The sequence below is a fragment of the Phyllobates terribilis genome, unplaced genomic scaffold, assembly GCF_046119375.1.
Source record: "Phyllobates terribilis strain yellow unplaced genomic scaffold, ASM4611937v1 Scaffold_13__5_contigs__length_258822181, whole genome shotgun sequence".
Lineage (NCBI taxonomy): Eukaryota > Metazoa > Chordata > Amphibia > Anura > Dendrobatidae > Phyllobates > Phyllobates terribilis.
In genome coordinates, this window is record NW_027362773.1 from 182,179,004 (window position 1) to 182,189,834 (window position 10,831).

Below are 10,831 nucleotides of genomic sequence, written 5' to 3' on the forward strand. Positions count from 1 at the left end.
GATTCTATTAGGCCATCTATAATAAGCTCCACCAGATTTAAAATTACTAATCATGTTTTTCTGTATCTTGACTGGAAAATAATTTGGGCTTTGTAGCAGTGTGCAGCACTGATCCTATTAGGCCATCTATACTAAAGCTTCACCAGATTTAAAATTAATAATAATTTTTAGCTGCATCTAGCCCGGAAAATAATTTTGGGGCTCCGAGATGCGCAAGACACATAAGTGCCTTCTTGCTGCACTACCTGCAGCATGACCCTCATATTGTCAGAATTCGAAGTAATCATGACTACTGGGTTGCCACACTCTTAGATCCCCCAAACTTTTCGATCAACCTTTTCATTTTAATAAAGACCAAAAAAATGGTCATTTTTGAAATTATAAGCATTAGCAGGTTGTTAGAAACTGAAATCAAACAGTTTTCAACTCAAAACTTTATTCTAAGTGATGTTACATTTTCACATAGGACCCCTTGTTCGAAAGGAGCTTCTGAACTCTCTCGTCCATTGAATTTGTCAGGTTTTGGATGGTTTCTGCTTCAATTGTTTTGCATGAGGACAGAATACCCTCCCAGAGCTGTTGCTTAGATGTGAACTGCCTCCCGCCATCATAGACACTCCTTTTAATGATGCTCCAAAGGTTCTGAATGGGGTAGAGGTCAGGGGAGCATGGGGGTCACACCATAAGTTTGTCCCCTTTTATGCCCATATCAGCCAGAGATGCAGATGTTTTATATGCAGCATGAGATGGTGCATTATCATGCAAAAAAATGATCTTGCTGTGAAATACACGGTTCTTCTTCTTGAACCATGGCAGGAAGTGCTGTTTGAGAAAATCCACATACATTATGGAGTTCATCTTTAGCGCCTTCAGGGATCCTAAAGGGGCCGACAATCTCTCTCCCCATGATTCCAGCCCAAAACATTACTCCACCTCCTCCTTGTTGGCGCTGTAGCCGTGTTTGCGTGGGGTGTCCATCAACCAGCCATCCTCCACTCCATCCATCTGTACCATCGAGCGCTGCATGGCACTCATCCGTGAACAAAACAGTTTTGAAATTAGTCTTCATGTAATGTTTGGCCCACTGGAGCCGTTTCTGCTTGTGTGAAGTGGATAGAGGAGGTCGACAGGATGGCGTATGCACAGCTGCAAACCTCTGAAGGACCCTGCATCTTGTTGTTCGGGGGACGTTGGAGGCACCAGCAGCTTCAAAAACTTGTCTGCTGCTATGACAAGGCTTTTTTGCCGCTGCTCTTTCAACCTGACGTAATTGCCTGTAGGAAAGAGTCCTCAATTTGCCCTTATCAGCACGCACACGTGTGTACTGTGAATCAGCTACATACTTTTTGATTGCCAAGACACTTCATCCTGATCATCGCACAATGTTGATTGTAGTCATGCCTTGACCTAAACACTCCACAATTTGTTGCTTCTCAGCAGCCGACACATCCTTTTTCTTTCCCATTTTGGCAGAAAATGTAGGCTGCTTAATAATGTGAGACAGCCTTCTTAAGTAGTCTTGCCTTTCATTGGACACACCTGCCAAACTAATTAGCACAGGTGTCTGCAATTGCTTACAGTGATATAAAGAGCCCTGACACACATCACCATCAATGAGTTTAACTGACAAACAAACAAATTCTTCCCTTATCACTCCTAAACACTTTTTGCATAATAATTTGGAACACAGTGTACATGTGTTTTCCACAAAACACCAGTGGTTCACGTAGTGAATCTTACAGTTCTAACTTGCCAACCGTGGTCTGTATGGAGTTGTTCAATAAAGGGCCCAAAATTAAGATAACATAGATGGGAGAGGTCTCTATGAATAGGAATTCCTAAGTATTTGATACCCTGTGAGGGCCAGGCAAAGGGAAAGTTGGACTGGATGGAATCCTATATGGATTTGGGGAGGGAGACATCGAGGGCCTCAGACTTCGCTGCATTGATTTTAAAATTTGACCATGTAACAAAGTGATCTATTTCAGCCATAACAGCATGGATGGATATATGTGATTGAGTGATATATACTAGGACATCATCAGCAAATAGAGAGGACTTGTACTCGGTGCCTCCCTCCTCAATCCACCTAATATTGGGGTTATGACGAATTGTTGAGAGCAGGTGCTCCGTCACTAGGATGTATAAGATAGGGGACAGAGAACATCCCTGCCTTGTCCCATTGGTGATTGTGAAAGGTGATGAAAATGTTCTGACGCGCCCCCTGGGCCTTGGGACACCCGGAGCCGGACCCTTTTTGGTGGATGCTGGTGGTTGTAGTCTCCGTGGCGGCAACCCGGTTCTGTGGCTCAGGGCGGTCAAACCAGTGGCGGAACTATTTATGTGGTTTTGATGTTTAAATGTCCGACTACGCCACCCGTGGATTGCGGTCAGAGTGAACCGCCGCTCCAGGGCAGACCGCTGAGGCTGGTGTTGTGGGTGCAGCAGAGCGTAGCATAACTCCCCACGGGAGGAGTATAGCCTCAGGGCAGTGTATGCGGAGGATGGGGGTGATGGTGCAGGGCAGCAGCAGTAACGACACGGAGTCAGTGATGCAGTCCAGGGCCTTTACTCACAGTTCTTATTATCCAGACCACATCTGCAGGTAACGGCTGCCCACGTCGTACTGTGCTCACCAGGTGAGGGGCTCAGACAACTCCCAGATAACTTTGGAGCGCTTCACAGGACCCCCTTTGTGTGTCCTTTGTCTGGCCTTTCTTACCAACCCTTCTGTCCGGCTGCCTCGGGCCTCCTCTTGGTAAACTTGGCGCCAGTTTCCCTGACCCTATGTGGTGCCTTCCTAGCGGGTGTAGCGAGGGGCTGCGCCACATAAAATGTCACAGCCTCCTGTTTCTAGCTGAGGGTCGTTTCCTGCCTCCACTAGTTTCGGGGACCGGTCTCCCCCTTTGGCCTGACCCCTCCACGCAGGTGGATTCGGGCGTGCGGTGGCGACTCACCCGTCCGCACCCCTGGGATCCCTTCGTTCCTTGTTCCTGGAGCCTTCTCCGCTCCTCTTCCTTCCTTCTCCCTCTTCCAGGCCTGGGCCTCTGTTACTAGGCCCGCCTCCGGAGCAGAGCTCATGCAGAGCCCCTGCTCCCTGCCACTTCTGCTCAGACTTCTCTGCACTGAACTAAGATAGTGCCCACCTTTTATACTCCCTTCTCAATGCACCCAGGAACTGCTTACTCCCTGCTCCTGCACTGCAGGGTTCCCCTTCCTCAGTGTTCCCTCCCCCCACTCCAGCCAGGGACAGGGACTGTCGTGCCAATCTCAGGGGCATATTGGTCGCCCTGCCCCACGGCAATGTGGTGTAATGCATGCAGGTGTCGGGTCCTGATCCACACTACATCCTTACCTAAGAGTGAGATATCACACCTCTGGGTGAGGTGCAATACCTCTGTAGCAACTGAGCCCTCAGGGTGCTACAGTTCCATTTATCTTCAGCCTAGGTGACGTATTGCGATACAGGGCCGTGATTGTGGCTATAAAAGGGTCCCCTAGACCCCTACCCCAAGCTTTTTAAGAGAATCATATATGGCGTGCCAGGAGACTCTATGGAATGCTTTCTCAGCATCCAACGAGAGTATCTAATTACAAATTTTTAACTGCATCTAGCCCAGGAAATACTTTGTGCCTAGTAGCAGTGTCTGCTAGTCAGCGGATTATCCCGGCTGTTAAGCAAGCTACACCACCTGTAGTTTGGACACTTAATTTTTTCAAAGGAAATGCTTTGGGACCACGGGATACTCAGTGAAGAGCATCAGGAGGCACCCCAAGGCATAGGGGCTGGGACTGGCAGTAGGATGCCTTGCGGTGGACAGCCGAGCTCGATCCTTATAAAAGCTTTTTAACTGCAGCAGCTTTAGTGGACGCTACTGGAGCTGGAATTACACGGCTGCTGGCATGAGACTTGCCCTCCAATAGATCCTTGTAAATGGATTTAAAGTGTATTCATTCAAATTAGAGAGACAATTTAAATTAAAAAGCTTTGAGCTGCCTCCACCACAGGGGGGCTAGCTCGACCCACCAGCGGACAGGCACCAGTATTGGGAGAGAGGGGCTGGCCGTCAGGGTTCACCGCGGCTCTGGCACAAACCCGGCGACGCAGAGGTGGCACGGGCAGGAGCGGACTGAAAGTGTCGGCTTCTCACTTTTTGGATTTTAGAAGGGCATGACATGCCTATATCTGTGTCTCCCCCTCCTTTTACTCCTCCACCTCTTTTCTTTTCGCATGACTATATGTACTTGTCACTTTTCCATGTGTTAGTTGTGTCTTCTGAGCAGTTTGTCAGCTTTTGGACACCTTTGAAGGTGTTTTCTATGTGTTTTTGTTTGCCTGCCATTGGTTTTAACGGTGCTCGAAGGTGTTCGACGAACAGTTCGACGAACACACGGGTGTACGACGAACCGAACCGAACTAGAACACTACGGGGGTGGCTCAACACTAATCACAACAAGGACAGTTTTAAAATGTTGATGAAATCTGGCTAATAATTAGCGTGCTGGATCTATCAGCTGGAAAAAGGGTGAGAAAAAAAGAAATTGCAAAACTTCTGCTCATCCAGAAGTCACTAAAGATTTTTCATGGTGTGCTAAAAGGTTCCATCGGAAAGATAATTCAAGTAGAGTTGGTGCAAATCAAAGTTCATATCCCAGTCCATCAGCCACGGCAGTGGTCTGTTTTCACTGGAAAAAAGGAGGATTTGCACCACATACCTGATGGCACCCTCTGAGCTTTGTTTGATTGGTGGTGTGATGCACAAGTGACATCTCACCCGGCTGACTAATCAAAAGAAGATCTACAGATGCTGTTAAGCTGATTCTACAAATACAATCCATAGATTGCAGACCATTTCTGTGGGGGATAGACTTGGGAATGTGGAAATTGATCAACTCAGATAATTCGTCAAAATGTTACATGAAGTTAAACAATGTTGGCAGGATTTGAACCTACACAGGAAGACCCCAATGGATTTCTAGTCCATCGCCTTAACCACTCAGCCACAACTACTCAGACACTGATTCATTCTTATGAGTTTCACACCTTTTCTTATAGCACCATGATCAATATCAGTGATTATCCTTCTGGAAGACATTTCAGAAAATGGAAGATTTCAATTGGAAACAAAATTCCAGGCCTCACTGAAATGTAAAAATCTGATTTAAAGGTATCATCAATTGGAACCTTTTACAGTTCAAGGTTTATTAAAATTCATAAGGCGGATTTAGAGTGACTTTGTTCCAAACACCTCCTGAAAAAGGCTTTGAAAATGCTCAATAGTTTGAACAGATTCATTTCCATGCAAAAAGACTTGCTGTTCATATGATCAGGTATTGAGCGTCTTTTAACCTCATTAAGTTTCCCAAAACGCCAAGCGGTTAACAGAAGAGAGCATATCATTTTTCAGGTATATTTTGCTTGCTTTATACTTGCTATATAAGTCCATGAGTAGGTTAGAAAGATCCCTGGAAGGTTCCTGAGTGACGTTCACAGCATTTTGCGAGCAAAAAAGAAACTTAAACAAACTCATTTGATGCCCAAAACAATACTTAGAAAAACATCACCAAACTATGTTTACAAAAATGCTGGAAAACACTAAAAAGGGTGATTCAGGAAAAGAATCGCTGTAGTTTCTTGAGGCCGTTTCGGCTTGAAATCCTGGTCAGTTTCAACCACCTGGAAAAAGTATCATGCGAATATTGGCACAATTCATAGAGTACGATTGCTTGCTGTGATATAGATGATATGAGTTTTGCTTCATGAAGTCAAGTTTAACTTTTGAGTTAAACTTTCTTGATAGATAGATCTTTTTGCCATGTGGATTTTAACTTTCTCTTTTTATGTTAAACCATGTGCATTGGCAAATTGAGTGTGAGTAGAAAAAATAAAACCGCTATGCACAAAGAATTTCTCAGGTTCCACTGAGATTTGAACTCAGATTACTAGATTCAGAGTCCAGAGTGCTAACCATTACACCATGGAACCACATGACCAATGAAGCTGGCTGGATTTTCTTTTGAAAACAGTAAAAGAGCATGTGTAAATAGTGGAAATGTGAGAAATTCACTCTTAATCCAGTGATCTGAGTTCTAATCTCAGTGGAACCTGGGAATTCATGCATTATGATGAAAACTGGTTCTAAAGCTGTCCCGCAAATGTCTATCTAACACACATTTGTAAATTAATATCTCCTCCCTTTTTATTCCACAAGTGTGCTTACAGTTCCATGATATCACGACAAGGACAGTTTTAAAAAGTTGATGAAATCTGGCTAATAATTAGTGTGCTGGATCTATCAGCTGGAAAAAGGGTGAGAAAAAAAAAAATTGCAAAACTTCTGCTCATCCAGAAGTCAATAAAGATTTTTCATGGTGTGCTAAAAGGTTCCATCGGAAAGATAATTCAAGTAGAGTTGGTGCAAATCAAATTTCATATCCCAGTCCATCAGCCACGGCAGTGGTCTGTTTTCACTGGAAAAAAGGAGGATTTGCACCACATACCTGATGGCACCCTCTGAGCTTTGTTTGATTGGTGGTGTGATGCACAAGTGACATCTCACCCGGCTGACTAATCAAAAGAAGATGCTGTTCAGCTGGTTCTACAAATACAATCCATAGATTTCAGACCATTTCTGTGGGGGATAGACTTGGGAATGTGGTAATTGATCAACTCAGATAATTTGTCAACATATTACATGAAGTTAAACTTAGTTGGCAGGATTTGAACCTACGTGGGAAGACCCCAATAGATTTATAGTCCATTGCCTTAACCACTCGGCCACAACTACTCAGACACTGTTTCATTCTTATGAGTTTCACACCTTTTCTTATAGGACCATGATCAATATCAGTGATTATCCTTCTGGAAGACATTTCAGAAAATGGAATATTTCAATTGGAAACAAAATTCCAGGCCTCACTGAAATGTAAAAATCTGATTTAAAGGTATCATCAATTGGAACCTTTTACAGTTCAAGGTTTATTAAAATTCATAAGGCGGATTTAGAATGACTTTGTTTCAAACACCTCCTGAAAAAGGCTTTGAAAATGCTCAATAGTTTGAACAGATTCATTTCCATGCAAAAAGACTTGCTGTTCATATGATCAGGTATTGAGCGTCTTTTAACCTCATTAAGTTTCCCAAAACACCAAGCGGTTAACAGACGTGAGCATATCATTTTTCAGGTATATTTTGCTTGCTTTATACTTGCTATACAAGTCAATGAGTAGGTTAGAAAGACTCCTTGAAGGTTCCTGAGTGACGTTCACAGCATTTTACGAGCAAAAAAGAAATTTAAACAAACTCATTTGATGCCCCAAACAATACTTAGAAAAGCATCACCAAACTATGTTTACAAAAATGCTGGAAAACACTAAAAAGGATGATTCAGGAAAAGAATCGCTGTCGTTTCTTGAGGCCGTTTCGGCTTGAAATCCTGGTCAGTTTCAAACACCTGGAAAAAGTGTCATGCGAACATTGGCACAAGTCATAGAGCACGATTGCTTGGTGTGACATAGATGATATGAGTTTTGCTTCATGAAGTCAAGCTTAACTTTTGAGTTAAACTTTCTTAATAGATAGATCTTTTTGCCATGTGGATTTTAACTTTCTCTTTTTATGTTAAACCATGTGCATTGGCAAATTGAGTGTGAGCAGAGAAGATAATACCGCTATGCACAAAGAATTTCTCAGGTTTCACTGAGATTTGAACTCAGATAGCTGGATTCAGAGCCCTGAGTGCTAACCATTACACCATGGAACCATATGAACAATGAAGCTGGTTGGATTTTCTTTTGAAAACAGTAAAAGAGCATGTGTAAATAGTGGAAATGTGAGAAATTCACTCTTAATCCAGTGATCTGAGTTCTAATCTCAGTGGAACCTGGGAATTCGTGCATTATGATGAAAACTGGTTCTAAAGCTGTTCCACAAATGTACATCTAACACACATTGGTAAATTAATATCTCCTCCCTTTTTATTCCACAAGTGTGCTTAAAGTTCCATGATATCACAACAAGGACAGTTTTAAAATGTTGATGAAATCTGGCTAATAATTAGCGTGCTGGATCTATCAGCTGGAAAAAGGGTGAGAAAAAAAGAAATTGCAAAACTTCTGCTCATCCAGAAGTCACTAAAGATTTTTCATGGTGTGCTAAAAGGTTCCATCGGAAAGATAATTCAAGTAGAGTTGGTGCAAATCAAAGTTCATAACCCAGTCCATCAGCCACGGCAGTGGTCTGTGTTCGCTGGAAAAAAGGAGGATTTGCACCACATACCTGATGGCACCCTCTGAGCTTTGTTTTATTGGTGGTGTGATGCACAATTGACATCTCACCCGGCTGACTAATCAAAAGAAGATCTACAGATGCTGTTAAGCTGGTTCTACAAATACAATCCATAGATTACAGACCATTTCTGTGGGGGATAGACTTGGGAATGTGGAAATTGATCAACTCAGATAATTCGTCAAAATATTACATGAAATTAAACGTAGTTGGCAGGATTTGAACCTACGCGGGGAGACCCCAATGGATTTCTAGTCCATCGCCTTAACCACTCGGCCACAACTACTCAGACACTGTTTCATTCTTATGAGTTTCATACCTTTTCTTATAGCACCATGATCAATATCAGTGATTATCCTTCTGGAAGACATTTCAGAAAATGGAAGATTTCAATTGGAAACAAAATTCCAGGCCTCACTGAAATGTAAAAATCTGATTTAAAGGTATCATCAATTGGAACCTTTTACAGTTCAATGTTTATTAAAATTCATAAGGCGGATTTAGAGTGACTTTGTTCCAAACACCTCCTGAAAAAGGCTTTGAAAATGCTCAATAGTTAGAACAGATTCATTTCCATGCAAAAAGACTTGCTGTTCATATGATCAGGTATTGAGCGTCTTTTAACCTCATTAAGTTTCCCAAAACACCAAGCGGTTAACAGAAGTGAGCATATAATTTTTCAGGTATATTTTGCTTGTTTTATACTTGCTATACAAGTCAATGAGTAGGTTAGAAAGACTCCTTGAAGGTTCCTGAGTGACGTTCACAGCATTTTACGAGCAAAAAAGAAATTTAAACAAACTCATTTGATGCCCCAAACAATACTTAGAAAAGCATCACCAAACTATGTTTACAAAAATGCTGGAAAACACTAAAAAGGGTGATTCAGGAAAAGAATCGCTGTCGTTTCTTGAGGCCGTTTCGGCTTGAAATCCTGGTCAGTTTCAACCACCTGGAAAAAGTGTCATGCGAACATTGGCACAAGTCATAGAGTACGATTGCTTGGTGTGACATAGATGATATGAGTTTTGCTTCATGAAGTCAAGTTTAACTTTTGAGTTACACTTTCTTGATAGATAGATCTTTTTGCCATGTGGATTTTAACTTTCTCTTCTTATGTTAAACCATGTGCATTGGCAAATTGAGTGTGAGCAGAAAAGATAAAACCGCTATGCACAAAGAACTTCTCAGGTTCCACTGACATTTGAACTCAGATCACTGGATTCGAGAGTCCAGAGTGCTAACCATTACACCATGGAACCACATGACCAATGAAGCTGGCAGGATTTTCTTTTGAAAACAGTAAAAGAGCATGTGTAAATAGTGGAAATGTGAGAAATTCACTCTTAATCCAGTGATCTGAGTTCTAATCTCAGTGGAACCTGGGAATTCATGCATTATGATGAAAACTGGTTCTAAAGCTGTCCCACAAATGTATATCTAACACACATTGGTAAATTAATATCTCCTCCCTTTTTATTCCACAAGTGTGCTTAAAGTTCCATGATATCACAACAAGGACAGTTTTAAAATGTTGATGAAATCTGGCTAATAATTAGCGTGCTGGATCTATCAGCTGGAAAAAGGGTGAGAAAAAAAGAAATTGCAAAACTTCTGCTCATCCAGAAGTCACTAAAGATTTTTCATGGTGTGCTAAAAGGTTCCATCGGAAAGATAATTCAAGTAGAGTTGGTGCAAATCAAAGTTCATATCCCAGTCCATCAGCCACGGCAGAGGTCTGTGTTCGCTGGAAAAAAGGAGGATTTGCACCACATACCTGATAGCACCCTCTGAGCTTTGTTTGATTGGTGGTGTGATGCACAAGTGACATCTCACCCGGCTGACTAATCAAAAGAAGATTTACAGATGCTGTTAAGCTAGTTCTACAAATACAATCCATAGATTACAGACCATTTCTGTGGGGGATAGACTTGGGAATGTGGAAATTGATCTACTCAGATAATTCGTCAAAATATTACATGAAATTAAACGTAGTTGGCAGGATTTGAACCTACGCGGGGAGACCCCAATGGATTTCTAGTCCATCGGCTTAACCACTCGGCCACAACTACTCAGACACTGTTTCATTCTTATGAGTTTCATACCTTTTCTTATAGCACCATGATCAATATCAGTGATTATCCTTCTGGAAGACATTTCAGAAAATGGAAGATTTCAATTGGAAACAAAATTCCAGGCCTCACTGAAATGTAAAAATCTGATTTAAAGGTATCATCAATTGGAACCTTTTACAGTTCAAGGTTTATTAAAATTCATAAGGCGGATTTAGAGTGACTTTGTTCCAAACACCTCCTGAAAAAGGCTTTGAAAATGCTCAATAGTTTGAACAGATTCATTTCCATGCAAAAAGACTTGCTGTTCATATGATCAGGTATTGAGCGTCTTTTAACCTCATTAAGTTTCCCAAAACGCCAAGCGGTTAACAGAAGTGAGCATATAATTTTTCAGGTGTATTTTGCTTGTTTTATACTTGCTATACAAGTCAATGAGTAGGTTAGAAAGACTCCTTGAAGGTTCCTGAGT

The 10,831-nt window shown here is 42.0% G+C and overlaps 4 non-coding genes across 4 annotated transcripts; all 4 read right to left on the minus strand.

Annotated features, from left to right (window-relative positions):
• Positions 1-5,914: 5,914 nt before the first annotated feature.
• Positions 5,915-5,986, minus strand: TRNAQ-CUG (transfer RNA glutamine (anticodon CUG)). Its single transcript has one exon. It is a non-coding gene; the product is annotated as a tRNA-Gln (tRNA).
• A 720-nt stretch (positions 5,987-6,706) lies between these two features.
• Positions 6,707-6,788, minus strand: TRNAY-AUA (transfer RNA tyrosine (anticodon AUA)). The gene has a single exon. It is a non-coding gene; the product is annotated as a tRNA-Tyr (tRNA).
• A 1,703-nt stretch (positions 6,789-8,491) lies between these two features.
• On the minus strand, positions 8,492-8,573 carry TRNAS-AGA (transfer RNA serine (anticodon AGA)). The gene has a single exon. It is a non-coding gene; the product is annotated as a tRNA-Ser (tRNA).
• Positions 8,574-10,277: 1,704 nt separating this feature from the next.
• On the minus strand, positions 10,278-10,359 carry TRNAS-AGA (transfer RNA serine (anticodon AGA)). The gene has a single exon. It is a non-coding gene; the product is annotated as a tRNA-Ser (tRNA).
• Between the last annotated feature and the right edge of the window lie 472 nt (positions 10,360-10,831).